The following is a 15,609-nucleotide window of genomic DNA, read 5'->3' as shown; positions in this document are numbered from 1 at the left end:
GTTCGCCAGGATGGTCTCGATCTCCTGACCTTGTGATCCACCCGTCTCGGCCTCCCAAAGTGCTGGGATTACAGGCTTGAGCCACCGCGCCTGGCCCATCTTCTACTTCTTGATTTAGATCTTAATAAAGAAAAATTTATGTGTATAAATAATGCATAAAATAAATGAAAATAAATAAGATTTTTTTAATGGTAGAGAATTACTCCCAAGTAATACTCAGCTGTACTAATGAAAATCATTTGATAATGTATAGAGATTGACAAATCAATGGAACAGAAAAGAATACAAAAATAGAGTCATTTATATGGGCTATGTAGTACATGATAAGTATAGGTTTTCAAAAATCCATGATGGGAAAATAGATTACTCAATAAATTGGATTTGGATAACCAGCCATGTTTTGAGGGAAAAAAACGGTGGACTCATGTTTATTAACAAAATAAATGCTAAATAGTACAACTATTCTAAATAATTCACTGTCACCAAAAATTTTTAAAACATTAGACTCCAAATTATGTTTGCAACACATATGGCAAATATATAATTTCCTTATGTTTGAATAGATATTAATAATTTATTAACAAAACAATAATTGCATTAAATGGGCAAATAATCTAGAAAGCCAGTTTGCTCTCTGTTACACACATAAAATATATAAATGACTAACATGCATAAAGGCTTACCTCACTAAAATATGCCAATTAAAACAAAATTTAGCTGCTTTTTTTTAACCCACTACACTTGTAAATATTGAAAAGATTTATAACGTCCTGTATTATTTAAAATTTGGGAAAAATCTGTACCATCATCTCCCTTTGCTGGAAGCATACACGTGTTTCATATCAATGTTTGTAGAGAAAGTTTGCAAAATTTCAAAAAAATATATATTCATTTGAATTTAGTGTACAATATGATGTACCCAACAAGTACTCATTAAATGTACAAGGATTTTTATTGTAATACAAAGGATATTGCACCAGATGCATAAATTAAAGTAACATATTAAAATTAATATAATTAATTAAATTAAACTAATTTATGCATATGGTGCAATATCATGGTGCCATTAATAAAGAGAAAGTTATAACTGTAAGGTTTGTCACAAGTATATATGCATAATTATATTTTTAAGCAAAAGCAGCAAGTTGGAGATTATTATATATAGTTTGATTACATTAAAATAGCATATGCACATGTTTTATATTTGCATATGCATGCAAAGGAGGGCTGGAAAAATACATCACAGACTGCTAACAATAACCTCAGCTGAGATGAGGAATTAAAACCGTAGTGGGTAGAGAAAGGAGATTTTCATTACTTTATTTTGAACACTTAAATATTTTCCTGAAATTTTATTATGGCCATATATTACTTTTAATAAAAGCTACTTAAAATATAGCAGTGAATTAAATGCTGTAATGACCTTTAGTCCTAACTGGATTCCTTAGCAATATAAAATTTGGAATAAATTAGATACATTTTCTCTCTAATAAAGTATGGATTTCAGTAGTCAGTTTAGCAAACTTGTTGTGGAGGCATAAACAGTATAAGACAAATGTTAATATAACACATCTGTATCACTGCACAAGGAGCCCCTCCATATTATTGGCCTACAAACTCAATGACTCAGTTAACTTTGTCAGGAATTTATTTATTCTAGAGATAGTGGTAAGTGATTAACATAACCCTATATCAAATATTTAACAAAATATGTTAAACAAAATCCTCTGATATTCTGGCTCTGGTTTCCTGCTGCTCACCAAGCAAACTTCTTAAGTTGGCTTGTCAAGAACTTCTACTTGTGTTGTAAATTAATAAATTGATATTCTCATTTATACTTCAGGTTTTGCAAACTTGATTAATGTGAGCCTCATCTTCAGCAATTGACTCACTCTGGGAATGTTGACAAAATCAAATTTCTGAGCATGTGAAACTAACCCTATACCTTAGACTCAGGTGTCATCTCCAAGGTTCATGTTACTTTTAGAAGAAGCTATTCATTCAAATTCAACAGACTTTTGCTGAACACAAATTCTCTATCTGAAATGCCTCATTTCTATTAAATTACAAGCATTATTCAAAGCTTGATCCAAACCTTACCTCTTATATTAAAACTTCCATCATCATAACTGACCTGCCTCTTTTTAATATTTGTGAAATGATTTTCCTTATACTCTTTGGGCATTTATTTCACATTGATTGTATTTTTTCCATTACATGGTTTATATCTGGTACAAAATTAAGCTTGCTAATATCTTTTTCTACAACCGATGTTACTGTCATCATTCTCATCATTCTTTATACTCACTGTGGTTAGAATTTAGTGTATTTTTGTTGATTTAAACCTTCTTGGTTTCCCTCTCCTGCTGTAATCACTCCACTGAAATTATTTTATATAACATATTCCTTATTTAAACATATTCATTATTTAATGTCTAATTTTTATTTTATATAGTTAACTTTCTTTTTTTCTTTTCTTTTTCTTGTAAGACGAAGTCTCGCTCTGTCGCCCAGGCTGGAGTGCAGTGGCGCGATTTCCGCTCACTGCAAGTTCCACTGCCTCCCGGGTTCACGCCATTCTCCTGCCTCAGCCTCCCGAGTAGCTGGGACTACAGGTGCCCGCCACCATGCCCAGCTAATTTTTTTGTATTTTTAGTAGAGACGGGGTTTCACCATGTTTGCCAGGATGGTCTCTATTTCCTGACCTCGTGATCCACCAGCCTCAGCCTCCCAAAGTGTTGGGATTACAGGCGTGAGCCACCATGCCCGGCCTATAGTTAACTTTCATAAGTTTCTATTTTTCTTTTTGTTTATATACTCTTTGATTCTGGAAACATTTAATAGTCCATGTAAAATAAATGCTTACTGAGTAATTCAAATGAATTATATACCTTTACATAACTATAAGGATTAGTACCATGCTTTTAATATAGGAGACCCCCTCTATGAGTATTAAATGAACAGATGTCCATATTAACTTATAGGAGTTCCTCATATAAATTATTTGAATTAAAATCATCCAGGAATCTTTTAAGACAAGAATTACTATATTTGCTTTAAAGAGAAACAAACAAACAAAAAATCCAAGCCTGATTTGGAGATCAGGTTCACACTAAAGAGTGGTACTAAGCAGATGATAATCAAGGAGGCATTTACCTATCAGCAGTGCAATAATTGTTTTATTTATCTGCTGCCTATCTACTTCCAGGGTTAAGGAAACTGTTTTGTGAATTGATGTATTCTTTTTACGTATTTGAAAGGCTACACTAACTTTTGTTAATTATCTTCCTTACTGTGACCCAGAAAAAAGCAATCTTACCTGAAATGATAGTCAGCACTGGAATAGAGTAAGGAATACCCTATAGAAATAATACTTCCTATAGACTCTGTCTAGTGTTCTGACTTTATTGATATTTGGGTCACCTTGCTTTATGGAATTTGATTATCTTTGGCCACATATTAATCAGGTTATAAAAGTATAAATGTGATACACTGAACCTGCATAAAGAAAAAAGTCAAAAACAATAGATGCTGGTGAGGCTGCCAAGAAACGGGAATGCTTATACATTGTTGGTGGGAATGTAAATTAGTCCAGTCATTGCGGAAAGCAACCTGGCAATTTCTCAAAGACCAGAAAATAGAGCTACCATTTGACACTCCAATCACAATACTTAGAACATACCCTCCCAGAAATGAATCATTCTACCAAAAAGACACATACACTCATATGTTAATCTCTATGCTATTTATAGTAGCAAAGACATGGAATCAACCCAGGTGCCTGTCAATGGTAGATTGGATAAATAAAATGGGGTACATATACATACATATACACAATGGAATACCATGCGGCCATAAAAAAGAATGAAATTTGATGCAACATCAGTGGAACCGGTGGTCACAATCCTAAGCAAATTAATGGAGGAACAGAAAACAAAATATCACATGTTATTACTTATAAGTGGGAGTTAAACATAGTGGACCTGGATATAAATACAGGAAAAATCGATACTGTGGACTACTAGAAAGTGGAGGTGGTAGCTGCGTTTAAAAATTACCTATCAGGTATTGTGCTTACTAACTGGATGCTGGTATCTGTACTCCAAACCTCAGCATCATGCAATATTCCCATGTAACAAATCTGCACATGTACTTTCTGTATCTAAAACCAAAGCTGAAATTTTTTAAAAAAGAGAACATTTCTGTAGAAAGCATAAATTAATTACTTCTAAAATTCTATTTAGGCAATTAGTTCTCAAATTCATTTACCAGTTACCTTTAGGGTATTAATTGTCAGAGAGGAGGAATTCATGCATTTATAAAGTTTACATTTTCTATTTATATTTGTCTCTATAATCATTGTTCATTTCTACCCCTCACTTAGGCTAAAAAATCAACTGGTTTCTCAACAAACTTTCCTCTATTTTGCAAGTTGAAAAACTGGGTACTGTCTTATCTTTTCTTGGACACTTCTGTCATAATCTTTTCTCAGAAATGATAGCTGAACTCTGAAGTGCTTTCCTGCTGCTGCTGTAACAACTTGTCTTTTTGAATGTCAACATGCTAAGGAATTGAGAGACAGCTGGCTGTTTGTTCTTCACTGAGAGGAGCGTTGAGTTAACAAATCCTCCAATATATGAGATACCAATGCATGTGAGTTATAGTGGTCTCACTTGGCTTCCTGATGACAGTCCCCTACTTAGGGCTTTGTAGAAGACAAGGAGTGATAGAAAAAAGGAGGTATAGGGGAAGCAAGAAGATTTTGATAAATAGGCAATAGGTTTCAGATCAGCATATACCATTTGATATGGTTTGGCTCTGTGTCCCTACCCAAATCTCATGTCAAGTTATAATCCCGAAGTGTTGGGAGAGGGACCTGGTGGGAGAGGTGATTGGATCATAGGGTTGGTTTTCCCCAGGTTCTTCTCTTGATAGTGAGTTCTCATGAGATCTGATGGTTTAAAAGTGTGTGGCAGTTCCTCTTCCTCCTACCAGCATGTAAGATGTGCCTTGCTTCCCCTTTGCCTTCTGCATGATTGTAAGTTTCCTGAGGCCTCACCAGCCATGCAGAACGGAGTCAAACAAGTCTCTTTTCTTTATAAATTGCCCAGTCTCAAGACATTTTTTACAGCAGTGTGAGAACAGACTAATACAGAAAATTGATAACAGGGAAATGGGGTACTGCTATAAAGATACCTGAAAATATGGAAGTGACTTTGGAACTGGCTATTGGGCAGAGGTTAGAACAGTTTGGAGAGCTCAGAAGACAAGAAGACATGGGAAAGTTTGGAACCTACTAGAGACTTGCTGAATGGTTTTGACTAAAATGCTGATAGTGATATGGACAATGAAGTCCAGGATGAGGTATTCTCAGATGGAGATGAGAAACTTATTGGGAACTGGAGTAAAGATCACCCTTGCTATGCTTTAGCAAAGAGACTGGCAGAATTTTGCCCCTGCCCTAGAGATCTGTGGAATTTTGAACTTGAGAGAGATGATTTATAGTATCTGGCAGAAGAAATTTCTAAGCAGCAAGTGTTCAAGAAGCAACTTGGCTGTTCCTAACAGCGTACAGTCATATGTATTCACAAATAGATAGTCTGGAGTTGAAACTTCAGTTTAAAAGGGAAGCAGGGCATAAAAGGTAGGAAAATTTACAGCCTGATCATGTCATAGAAAAGAAAAACTCATTTTCTGGGGAGAAATTCAAGCTGCTGGCTGCAGAAATTTGCATAAATAAAGAGAAGCTGAATGTTGATAGCCAGACAATGGGGAACATGCCTCAGGAGCATCTCAGTGATCTTTGTAGCAGCCCCTCTCATCAGAGACAGGGAGGCCTAGGAGGGAAAAATTGTTTTTTGGCATAGGCCCAGGACCCTGCTGCTCTGTGCAGCCTTGGGAACTGGTGCCTTGTGTCCCAGCTGCTCTAGCTCCAGGCATGGCTAAAAGTGGCCAGGATACGGCTTGAACAATGGCTTCAGATGGTGCAAGCCCAAAGCCTTGGTGACTTCCACGTGGTGTTGGGCCTGTGGTTTCACAGAAGGCAAGAGTATGGGAGCCTGCACCTAGATTTCAGATGATATATAGAAATGCCTGAATGTCCAGGCAGAAGTTTGCTACAGGGGTGGAGCTCTCACAGAGAACTTCTACTAGTGCTATACTTAAGGAAATGTGGGGTTGGAGCCCCTACACAGAATCCCACATGGGCAGTGCCTATTGGAGCTGTGAAGAGAGGGCCTCCATCCTCCAGACCCCAGAAAGGTAGATCCGCCAAAAACTTGCACCATGTGCCTGGAAAAGTTGCAGGCACTCAATGCCAACCCATGAAAGCAGCTGTCGGGGCAGTACCCAGCAGAGCCACAAGGGTGGAGCTTCCTAAGGGTGTGGGAGCCCACACCTTGCATCGGTATTCCTGGATGTGAGACAGGGAGTCAAAGGAGATTTTGGATCTTTATGATTTAATGACTGCCCTGCAGGGTTTTGGACTTGGGTGAGACCTGCATGCAGCCTCTTTGTTTTGTCCAATTTCTTCCATTCAGAATGGGGACATTTACCCAATGCCTATACCCCCATTGTATCTTGGAAGTAACTAACTTGTTTTTAATTTTACAGGTTCATAGGCAGAATAAACTTGCCTTATCTCAGATGAGATTTTGGAGTTGGACTTTTGGGTTAAAGTTGAAATGAGTTGAGACCTTGGGGGACTGTTGGAAAAGCATGATTGGTGTTGAAATGTGAAAAGGGCATGAGATTTTGGAGAGGCAAGGGGAAGTATGATATGGTTTGGCTCTGTGTCCCCACCCAAATCTCATATCAAATTTTAATCTCCACATGTCTAGGAGGGACCTGTTGAGAGGTGATTGGATCATAGTGGTCATTTCTCCCATGCTATTCTCATGATAGTGAGTGAGTTCTCATGAGATCTGATGGTTAAAAAGCATGTGGCAGGTTCCCTCCTCCTCCTGCCACCATGTAAGATGTGTCTTGCTTCCCCTTTGCCTTTCGCCATGATTGTAAGCTTTCTGAGGCCTCCTCACCCATGCAGAACTGTGAGTCAATTAAACTTCTTTTCTTTTTAAATTACTCGGTCTCAGGATATTCTTTATAGCAGTGTGAGAATAAACTAATACATACCACTCAAAGTGGAATCAATGCCCTGTAACAGGATCCTAAACACCTTTTCACTCCCCTCTTCCTCCTGCCTCAGCACAGATATCAATGTGGTGAACTGTATGCACTTTATTCAATGTAGTGTGGAGGAGAGAGGAAAAGTGATTTAAGTGGTTAGTATGAAAGCCACTGTTATTAAAAAAAAAAAAAAAGAAAGAAAAAGAATTTTGTCCAAATTTGGAGTTGTTAAAGGCTTTTACAGGCTGAGTAAAAAAGACTTTTGTGAAGAAAAAAAAATTACAGTGTAAATTTTGAGAAGGGAAATTGGGAAGTGGACAGTTGTATCTGGTTCTGGGACTACCTCCTAAGAGTGCTGGATATGTACTCTGCAGAAGGGCATCACATTTAGGAATGTGCCATTTGTATCTTAAATACTTATTAACACATATGAGCATGTAGGTTTCCAGGCTATGTCCACGTAAGAAGAAATGCCTTCCACATAAGCCTGTACTTGCATAGATGACTGTGTACACAAACCATGTTCTGGGCCTCTACTGAAGTTACTTCCTTCACCTAGCTGATGCTTTCAAATACTCACATTCTCCACCCTTCTCACCAAGAATATAATTGACCCTTACATAATTGTCTGGTTTTGTCACCTTGGGCCAGGGCTAGCAGTAATCTCAGACTTGCATGCTGTGTGCTGGATCTATTGTACCAAAAAGGAGTGTGAGCCAGTGAGAGATACTACAAAGACCTCAAATGCCTCTATTTACTCTCCACATATATCTGTGTAAGCATTGGTAACAGTATGAGTTGATTCCAACCCTGTCATATGTGTGGAAGACTAACCAAAATTTATAACTCAGAATGGTTTCCTTCCATTATCCCAAATAATTTGATATAGTCTATTCAGTAAAGGAATAAAACAGGCCAATAACTTGGCTTCATCAAAATGTCAGAGTTGAAACCCTGGAATTATTTTAAAGTTTTATCTCCTCGGGAGCGGAGCTTGCCATGAGCTGAGATTGTGCTACTGCACTCCAGCCTGGGCAACAGAGTGAGACTCTGTCTCAAAAAAAATATAAATAAATAAAAACAAAAGGTTTTCTTTCCTCCACCCCTTATTTTCAATCATTTCCATGTCCTGTAAATTCTACCTCCTAACTACTTCTCCAATCTATTCATGCTTCTCCAATCATTTATTTATTAAATAATTTATTTGAGATTTATTTTAAATTCTCAGAATTGTGTACGATATTTCCTATATTTTTATACTAGGTTATTTTATTCTCTGTTTTTGTTTACCACCAGTCTGTGATATTTTTCAATAAACCCTGTGAAAGGGAGGGAAGTGTGGAGAGAAAGGAGAGGAAGAAGAGGAGAGAAAATGAATGCTTATTTTGTTCACTGTACTTCCATAATGTGTCACATTGCCTTACATGTAGTGGGTGAACAAAGCATGTTTTGAATACACAAATGTGTGGAAGAATAAAAGGCTGCATGCATAATTGGAAAGAAGTATTCAGGTTCACTATCCTACAGGCTGTTGCCATAGAGACTTTACATGTGTAAATCTAAGTATGTTACTTTCAATCTTAAACTTTTTTACTCCATGGCCTTAAATATGAGGCCTACCTGATGTGGGATCTATGAACATATTTTAACTTAACTTTCACCATCATTCCACATACCTAGTATCCAGCTCACTCTCAACCATTTGTTTTTGCCCTCCTCTGAAAACATCATTTGATTTCTCATCTCATGTCTTTATATGTAATATTATTTTTGTCCAAAGACACCTATACCAATTCTTTAAACATTCTCCTCATAAAGGAATTTGAACACATTGTTTACTTCTATCATAGGGCTACTGAGTCTATTGTGATTTCTGGTTCAGCATCAACCCCTAACTCAGAAGATGAGTACTTCCAAGATAAGAACAGAGTTGCTGTATGCTTAGGGGTTTGTAGACTTCCTTTCACTTAGTATATTGTTATATTGTTATTGGATTTAAAAAATAAATGGACCAACACATATAGCACAAAAGGTGCATTGGTGCATTCAGGTTCTTGAATGAGGTTTAATTTATGGTAGATATCTATCATTACATTGAAGGTCTTCTCTGTTTCTTTTTCCTGGTATCTGGTTAATTAAATTATAGTTTTCATGTAAGGAAACTGATAGTTGAGACTTGAGAAAATTGAGAATTAATAATTCCATCTTGACTTGTTTATACAAATAAAAATAAAATGTATTTCCAACCAATGTTTGGGATAATATGACCACAGATGTTTCTCAGAAAGTAGTACTTACTGCACTCACTTGCACATATTTTAGCTTGCATTTTTTCCTCAAAAAGTACTACCAATAATTATAGATGCATATTCAAACTACAAACTAATAATCTGGCTCTACAAGGATATAAACCATTTTGGCAAATCTGGTATTTCATCTGTACAAAATGGACCAGTTAATTAACTTCTCAGAGCCTCAATTTCCCTGAATGTAAACTAGTGATAGTAACATCTAAGTTACAAGGTCAGTTATGATGATGATGATGAATTTGATGTCATTTGTTAAACACTTGTTATGTGCCAGTTTCTATGTTAAGTAATTAGTATGACCTATTTAGTCACTATCATACCTCAATGAATTATTGTCTTCTCTATGTGTGTGTAAAAAGATAGTTGCCTAAGATTTTATAGCAAGTAAGTGATAGTGTTAAAGCACAGACTAATCAGTAGTAGTACTTAATTGTACTACATTATGGTAAAACTTCCTATGGCAAATACTTTCATGAAAAATATACCTACTTTCTAGATGATTATGTCTACTGAGAAGAAAGCATTGATTTTTAAATAAAATTCCCTCCTGAGAGACTAATAAATATGATTTATTAATGGATTATGTAACTGCTTTCACTTCTTTCTCCTTGAAGAGGGTTATTATGTGGATTTCTTTCTTATTTTACCACAGGGAGTTAACATTCTATTACTTATTTAGTTCAGGTACCACAAAATATAATATTGTAAAAGTGCATTGAAATATCATAGGTAGAAAGCACGTAATTAATGTTGTTTCAGCTGTGTTCTACTGAGTGAACGAATGTGTTTCATAACTAAAAACAATTTTGACTTTTAAAATCTATCCATCTTCTTACATATAGTTATGTTATTCATAAACTTTCCCTGCTTTTGTTATTTCTTAACAAAATTTAAACTGGTCACATTTCCACCCACCATAAACAAAATGGTTAGGTGACATTATGCTGGAATAAGACTAATACCTCCCGAGGGTCTCTTTGAGGTACACAAAATTTATCATTTGCAATTTCTTTTGGTTATGTACGGTTTATGAATCATCATCATCATCATTATTTACTTTGGAAGCATTTTTATTGCTATTTTTTAAATTGTGTGGGCTCCAATTTTGTCGTCTACCTACATGTATTCCTGGACAAAAAGCTGTAGAACAATGGGCTGTCTCACGGTGTGCAACAAAGCTTACTCTGAATTCTCTTGTGTCCAGGAGATAGTGCGGTGATGGAGGCAAGGCATTGAATGAGAGAGAAAAGAAAACAGGAAACAGGAAAAAGTAAAATAAAGTTCTAAAGTATGTCAGAAATGTTAATTCCAAAACCATATACATTATTTCTTTACCAAAACACAATACAACCCATCTCTTATTAACTTTTTTAAAAGGTAGAACTATTGAATATTTCATTTCGCTACTTTACTATAAATATTTTAATCAAGCCAAATATACTTGGGCAAAATAAGGGAAACTTAAGCATAATTCATTGAAGTAATAAAACGTTGAAACTGTAGTTGAATCCCACTGTCTAATTATCTATAGTCACTTCAGAGTTAACCATACCTGTGTATCAGTCAGAATAGGCTAGATAGTAAACTGTTCTTCACACCACACTCATGTAAAACAACAGCAGTTTTGTTTCACTTGTGTAAGGAGCCATGCCTACCGAGGCATTTAGAGACCCACAACAACAAAGCAACCACCATTTAAACTTCAACAGTGTACATGAAAGACTGTTACATACACTTATATACAAAATAAATGATGTTATTTTCAGCAATATCCTAATGTTCCCGTTTACCCAAAAAGCATGAGATAGCACAGACCTACATGTTCTTAGACGGTGTAAGAACCAGAAATGTTGGTGAACAGCGATAACGACTGTTTTATGCCGATGTTGCTGTTTACATTTCTAATACATTTCTAATTCATGTATATTAACTCCTTCTCCAAATATACTGCATGTGTCATCTCTTTTGAAACTTTACATAAAGTGCATTTTACTCTATTATTTTTCTTCCCCCAATTTGTTTTACTTTTTTATTATTTCTACATTTATGACATTGTTACATGTAACTCAGATTTTCTTTTAATTGAAAAGATAACATTTTATTTGCCCAGTTTTCTGTTCATGGATATTTGAGATATTTTTTCTTTTTTTGATTATTAAAAAACATAAATATTTTGTACATCAAGCCGTATNCTTTACATAAAGTGCATTTTACTCTATTATTTTTCTTCCCCCAATTTGTTTTACTTTTTTATTATTTCTACATTTATGACATTGTTACATGTAACTCAGATTTTTCTTTTAATTGAAAAAGATAACATTTTTATTTGCCCAGTTTTCTGTTCATGGATATTTGAGATATTTTTTCTTTTTTTGATTATTAAAAAACATAAATATTTTTGTACATCAAGCCGTATAAAATTATGTAAAATGTTCTATAGAATATAAAATGTATAATAGCAAAATATAACAAACACATTATTCATATTTACTAAATAAGACCACATTATGCTTTAATCTGCTTGGAATTAATTTTTGCATATTTTAGGAAATAATGATTCAATTTTAAAAGTTTAGACATTAAAATCCATCTAGTAGTTTCTTCTTTCCCAATTAATGCAATGTCACTCCTATCATATATCAAGTTTACTTATTAATATTATTCTTTTCTTAAGGTTTCTATTTTGTCTAATGTACAGCATATCTTTGTTTTCATCAAATCTACACTACATTCACAACAAGTATATGTACGTTTTGATATCTGGTTGTACAGTATTAATATTTTGTTTCATTTATTCAAAATTGCTTTGGTGATTGTTGGTCCTATGAATCACCCATAAAAAATTAGGATTCATTTGTTAATGTCCAGAAAACAGACTATCAGATTTTTTATTGTAATTAAATATAATTTATGGATTAATTTGAACAATTTTTTTCGATAATGAGTTTACCTATATGAGTAAATGTATCTCTATTTATTTAAAACTTACAATTCTTTGCATTTTCTTTTCATACTAAACTGCTAAAACCACCAGTACAATATCAGATGGAAGTAATAATAGTGAGCATCCTTAACATTCTCTAGAAATTTCAGTTCAAGTTTTTGACCCCTAAAAGTAATGTTTGCTGGCCGGGAGCAGTGACTCACGCCAGTAATCCCACCACCTTGGGAGGCCAAGGTAGGCAGATCATGAGGTGAGGAGTTTGAGACCAGCCTGGCCAACATAGTGAAACCCTGTCTCGACTAAAAATACAAAAATTAGCCGGGCATGGTGGCACATGCCTGTAGTCTCAGCTACTCAGGAGGCTGAGGCAGGAGAATCACTTGAGCCCATAAGGCTGAGGTTGCGGTGAGCCGAAATCGCCCCACTGCACTCCAGCCTGAGTGACAGAAGGAGACTCTGTATCAAAAAAATAAAAAATAAAAAAAGTGATGTTTGCTATTTGGTATTATACTCCTTATCATCTTAATGAGATTCCTTCTATTTCAAATGGTTTATGATTTTTGTTGGTTTTGTTGTGTTTTATTGTTGTTTTTGGTCATTGCTGGGCTGTACTTTTGTTGTTAAGTGTAAACCCCGAACCTTAATTAGGGCCAGATGATTAAGAATTCTCAGGGTAGACTCTTCTCTCCAAAATTTCATATAAAAAGTTTCTCTTTCCTGAGTAGCAGACTTTTTAAAAGGTTTCTTTCTTTCTTTCCAGCCTACCCCTTTCTTGAGGTTATTCCAGTTGAGAATCCAGGCCTTATGGGAGCAATACATCCCACTTTTCAACTTGAATAAGACTAAAGATTTGTCTTCTTTCCCTTAATGAATATCAAAACTAAAGCTCCTTTTAATTTAGATCAGCAAAAAGTCAGCTGAAGTATGATTATCAGTTTACCATGCTTATCTTCTACTTCCTATGCATTTTTCTCATCTTGATATATGGATTACTTTCTTCTGACCTCTAATATGCCTTTAATACATGAATGGTATATTGCATCCACAATTTTCCAGGCTTCACAATGAGATTTGAAATGGTATCAATGTAGTCAGTTTTGTATGGTACCCTTGGTATCACCTGGATGAGATCTATCACAACAATAGATAATTTGATTCACAGATTGATAAGGGAGATATAAAAAGAAAGAGGGAAAAGGAAAGATAGGAGTCAGTTCCTCAGCTTTCTCTTACTGGGCATTTATTTATATATTTATTGAGAAAATATTAATTGAGACTTGGCTGTCAAGTAACAGTTTCTAATAAGGATTCCCAGTTGGAGTTAAATTTGAACCAATATGTGATGAGGAAGCAGGAGTTAATTAGAAAACTAATTGAAAGAGAAATGAGGCATGAGAAAATAGTGCAGGCAGAGATTGAAAGAATTTTAGAATTCTGGAGATTTCAAGCTTAACATCTTTATAATTACTTTTTTTGCCTTACGAAGCACATGTCTACTATTTCTAAAGTTTATTGTTTTATTTTATTTTAAGAAATTCAGTAATCACCAATTTTGCTAACCTTGTAATACCAGGCATTTTATAATACACTGAAATTTGTGGCTCAGTCATTTGGGATTTACTGACTTGGAGATTCAGTAGCTAGCCCTGATTTTTGTTAAGTATCCTTCTACCTTTACTCCTGATTACAAATAACAATTTTTGTCAGTTTACTTCAAAAAGTATTAAAGTTTCAAATATATTTCATGTAAGCACCTGCCTTTGAATTCTCTGACTAGATTTAAATTTTGGTTGTATTTATTTGTATATTTTCTAATACATTTATATGTATATGTTTTCTCCAATCTAAACCTATATTTAGCCATCTTTACATTAGTTGTCCAGATGCATGCTAGCTTCTATTATGCTAATTTTAACAGGAACTATCTGCTCTTCATTTGACAACAATATATACACCCAAACCAGGGATTTGTGGCAACCCCCTAATCCAATGCAAACTAATTGTCTCAGTGGAGCCTATAAGATCTGGTGAGTTTATGTCCTATGAGTTGTACTCATGCAGATTTTGGGCTCAGCTTTATATAGTAAGTAAGGCCTTATAATAATTATTCTCAGAATGTCCCAAGTTTGGATTACTAATTATACTGACAGTGCACAGGAGTTTGGAAAGCAATTTAAAGGTGACAATAATATATTTCCATATTAAAATATTAAGGCCTAAATATTTGTATAAAGTAAACCACAGGAAGGCCTTAACAGTGCCCGAGGAAATCTTTAAACTATAATAAAGGACATAGAAGATGGTCTGAAAAATGGAGAGGCATGCAATGATCTTGGATGGTCCAATTAATTTTATAATGATGTCAATGTTTACAAAATTTATTTTTAGATATTTTGGTAATTTTTTGTGAAATTTGATAACCATACTTAAACGTATATAGAAAATGTAAGGTGCCTGCATAGCTCACTAAAAATTAAGGCAGGTGACTTCACTAGATGTTGATGGGGAGATGGTTCACTAAACATCACTAATTTTCTGCCTAACACTGTAACAGAAGTGGACTTCATATTAAATAGACTTTAGGTTAAACTATGGGTAAGCTTAAATTAACATTGAAATTAATAGAAGAAAAGGTAAACAAATGTATTTGTGATCCATCTCTCTTTCCCCTTTGCACTCCTTTTCTCATTTTGATTCTCTTCTGCTTTCTCTTCTTCCTTCTTAAGCCACTGATTTAGGCCATTTAAAAGGAGAACTAAAACACTTGCTCAATTCAGTCGCAATGTCAATCAATCTTGATTGCATTGTTGATGAGTTGAGTAAGTGTTTTATGGTGACCCTAGAGTAAGAAGAAATATAATATTATTAAATACCAACATATTTGTTTAGTCCTATTACAGTTTTAAAAACTATGATTTCATTTGTTTCTTTTAATTATTGCACATAATTTACATTATACAATAGGTTAAGTGACTAAATTTAAGTGAAATTAAATCATCATATACATATGAGTTTGATTAGAAATTAAATAATTTACTCAGGAAAAAAATTGCATCTCATGTCAACGTGTAGATTATCTTGTTTATTCCAACAGGGAGCACAGTCTCAAGTTGTTTTTCCAGTAGTAGAAAGATATTTTAGCTCCATAAGAGCCACAAACAGAATGACACAAAACTTGTCCACAAAAGAATATACTTGTGACTATGATCTCATTATTAATTGTGTGGC

This window comes from Rhinopithecus bieti, unplaced genomic scaffold (assembly GCF_001698545.2).
Source record: "Rhinopithecus bieti isolate Rb0 unplaced genomic scaffold, ASM169854v2 scaffold_7683, whole genome shotgun sequence".
NCBI classification, from domain to species: Eukaryota; Metazoa; Chordata; class Mammalia; order Primates; family Cercopithecidae; genus Rhinopithecus; species Rhinopithecus bieti.
Note: the sequence above shows the minus strand (reverse complement) of the source record.